Here is a 4113-nt window from a genome sequence, read left to right as displayed (position 1 = left end):
TGCAATATCCCAAATTATATATATAACGTTGGATTGGTTTTGTCTCTGATTGATTTTTTTTAGTTGAAACCAGACCAACCCAACTATAGTCGGATTTTTTTTCCAACACCAAACTACTAATCAATTTTTCTTTTTCGATTCGATTTTGTACGCCCCTACTTTATGGACCAAGTCCAGACTTAGGCCTAACAATAGGGGCCAGTGTTTGATAACTCCGCAAGTAAAAACAGATGTAGCAAATATGATTTCCACTTTGACTGAGATAAGACACAAGCACGCACATCCTTCATTCAAATGTAACAATACAAAAAGAGAGGAATTATATGGCAGCAGATATTAAAAAGGAAAAAGAGAAACAAACAAGCTCAAGCCTGCACTTGCAATTGCGCACAAGATTGATCATTTGGTTTGTGGTGGTGTAATGGAAAACTTATATGATGACTTATAAAGTGCCTCGCCAATTCTCTGCCCTGCCACTTCACTGGCGGGCACTGCATCAGAAAGCTCGTTTACGTCTTCTTCTGTGAGTTTTACTCTCACGGAACCTATGTTATCGTGAAGATTTTTAATCTTTGTTGTACCTATAATAACAGACAACAGACTAACTCAGTATTCACAACATCATCATAGCACAACTGAGTGCTACAAGTACTCTAACATCATCATAGAACAACTGAGTGCTACAAGTACTCTAACATCATCATAGCACAACTGAGTGCTACAAGTACTCTAACATCATCTTTGTATTAGTGAAACTACGAGAAGAGTTAATGCTTACCAGGAATAGGTACAATATCATCCCCTTGGTGAAGGACCCATGAAATAGCAAGTTGTGCCGGAGAGCATCCATGCTTCTTGGCTACTCCTTCCATATGAAAATATATAGACTCGTTCTTTTCAAAGTTCTCTCCTGTAAACCTAGGTTGTGTAGTCTGATAAAGAGTAAACAAATCCAGAATCATAAGAGCATGAAAAATGGATTTAATAACAATGAAACGACGGTTTGTTTTCATACCAAAAAGCTGTTGGCAGGCAAGCTTTCAATAACTGCTTTTCCAGCAAATAGTCCGCGTCCAACAGGGCTATATGGAACAATCCCAATTCCAAGCTCCCTAGTAGATAATGAGAGAATTGAAAATTTCTCCAAACTATATACTAACGAGTAGAAAGTTTCAAATCTTTTCTTCTTTTTCAAAATGTGTAATGGAGTGTAGAGAAACCTGCAAACTGGAATTATGTCATCCTCCACGTCACGTGTCCATAGAGAATACTCCTGCTGTACAGCGGTGATAGGATGAACTGCATGTGCTCTCCTTATCGTCTCCGGGTGAGCTTCAGACAGGCCAATATACTTTATTTTACCTTCTTCAACTAATTTTTTAAGTTCTCCCATCTGTAACACACCTCACCACAATAAAAAAAATAGAAGTGATCCAATGGAAAAATAAAAAGCAAGATTCTTGATTACGAATGCAGGCATTCCTACTCAAGGCAAATGAAAATTATGAGGACTAAGAGACTGAAAAATAAAGGCAGATCACTTACTGTTTCCTCAATGGGCACTGTTGTGTCTATACGGTGCACATAGTAGAGATCAATGTAGTCCACTTGTAGGCACTTTAAGCTAGCTTCACAGCAGGAACGGACATATTCAGGAGTTCCTTTCACTGTAACCTTAGTTGGTTCAATCTTATAAATACCGAACTTTGTTGCAAGCTGTACTTTTTCTCAAGGCAATTGCTTTAATGCCTGAAACAGTGAAATTCTTGGTTTAACCACAAACTACTTAGAAAAAATCAAACAGCTATTTAACTGAATGGTAACGAGTCTTCTGGCATTCGGTTACCTCACATAGTACATGAGCCAAAGAAGAAGAACATAATTTAAATCGTTTTCTCAGTCCAACATTGCCATTATACACTCATTTTTCCGCATTAACATTTCCTTCCCATTTTCATTTTACTCCATATATTCTATTCAGGAATGTGACCTGAGTTAACAATTCTAGCAACAAGTTTGTAAAAACTATGAATGTTTCTGCTAAGAAAAATGCATCTTTTGATGATCATGATTCGTGCTACACCAATTGCTTGTAGTTTACCTTCCCGATCAAGTACTCATTTGCATGATCCGTGCCATAAACGTCTGATGAGTCAAAAAATGTGACTCCTTTACTAAAAGCCTCCTTGATTATTGCAATGCCTTCCTCCTCAGGAACAGGACTACTATAGGCTCCAGTGAGCCCCATACAGCCAAAACCTAATTTAGAGACCTACAAACAAAGGTTCAACATACTGTGAATGACCATTACATCAAAAATCATATGAACACTACTTCACGAAATAAACAATTTTGCAAAAAGGAAGTAACACAGATAAAAAGCAAATTACTGCATCCATTTTGGAAAGGGTAGAACATCCTTCTTTGTTCAGAGTAGAATTTATCCATTAAATTCACAGGGAAAAGTCCATGAGATCTAACTTACGATTAGAATTTTAAGTGGACGGGATTTTGTTTAAGCAACGGACTCCATGATTCAGAAGGATTCCATGGGTTTTGAGTCCAGTGGATTACATGGGCTGTTGTAGGATCTATAACTCGAAACCACAACATTCAAATCTTGAATTCACCTATGACCCGGTGACAAAAAACTATGTATATATATAACTTGTTGAATCCCCTTTAAGAAAACTTTTAGTTTAGCATTTTTTGAATTCCCTTGTTAGAATTTCAGGCTCCACACTAAATAATACCAGTTGAGATAACGAATGTTGATGCCTTTAAGAGCTCTGAGTAGCACCACTTTATCCAAAAATAGATACTCATACCATGCGATTAATACAATAACAAAATAACAAGACGAAGAGCCTGTTTTGATTGACCTTGGACTTATAAGCTAAAGCCATAAGAGCCTGCTTGGATTAGCACATTTTTAATTTACTCAAACACTCAATTAAAAAAAATGCTATAAGTTATTTTTAGGCTAAAAACACTTAAAATACGTCAACTCAGACAGACTCAAAATCAATTACTCTAAAATAAAAACCTACTTCCAATACAAAAAGACAGACTTAGAAGTGACAAATGTGATATCATCCAAAAAAAAAAGTATGATATAGCTTGAAGTTTTTACCTCAAGTCCTTGGCTTCCCAGCTTTACTCTAGGCATCTCCACTGCGTCCGCCATTGCTCAAATGGAAAAATCTCTTTTTCTTCTTTTCTGGGTATTAAAATTGAATAAATTTGTAGTGATTCTATGGTGATATATATATATATATAAATATAAATATATATATATATATATACTTCGTCATTAGTGATTTTTCCCCTGCATGAGGAGAGCGATTAGGTAAGCAGGGGGGTTGCGTCAACGATTACGTTGATCCTGGTCAACTTTGCAAAACGTCAAATTACGTTAATATATTTTATTAGAATAATTTACAATATTTTTTTTTCCAAATATGTGGAGCAGTCAAATAAAAATGTATGAAACTAAATAATTTATGTTTCCAAGTTCCAATTATACTTTCCATTCCCTTATACTTCAACCTAAATTTGTCCTTAATTTTTTGGGATTACTTTTAATATCACTTTTTTTCATTTAAGATATAATATTGCTCAACGATAATATTTTTCTTATTTATTCTTTTGTGACTATTATATTATACTTAATTTTATTATACAATTAAAGATCAAATATATATCCTTTTACCTCATCTTAAATTCACAAAACGCAAGTAATAATTAGTTGGATTGTCTATCTTAATTTAGGAATACATATTGTACCCATTTGAACTTAAATTGATGGCATTATAGTAAGCGTTAAAAAGCTACTTTTTAACACATGCAAAAAGTATAAAGTTTAAGCATGATAAAATATTCTTTAAGCATGAAAATTTCTTTCTTTTACAACTAACATATTTTTTTAAAAAAATAATAAGATTATATTTTTTATTAAATGAGTATGATGAATTAAATAAATCTATTATTATAAAATTGTAACTTTAATGGCATGACATGACATGACATATAAGAGAAACATAAACTTTTAAATGAAATAAAAATAATATTTAAATGTAAGAATAGTTAATGATCAAAAAACACATTTAAATC

The 4113-nt window shown here is 33.7% G+C and overlaps 1 pseudogene; it reads right to left on the bottom strand.

Annotated features, from left to right (window-relative positions):
* Positions 1-263: 263 nt before the first annotated feature.
* On the bottom strand, positions 264-3289 carry LOC101253034 (perakine reductase-like; annotated as a pseudogene).
* Between the last annotated feature and the right edge of the window lie 824 nt (positions 3290-4113).

This window comes from Solanum lycopersicum, chromosome 1, assembly GCF_036512215.1.
Source record: "Solanum lycopersicum chromosome 1, SLM_r2.1".
NCBI classification, from domain to species: domain Eukaryota; kingdom Viridiplantae; phylum Streptophyta; class Magnoliopsida; order Solanales; family Solanaceae; genus Solanum; species Solanum lycopersicum.
Note: the sequence above shows the minus strand (reverse complement) of the source record. Positions and strands in the feature narration are given on the sequence as shown.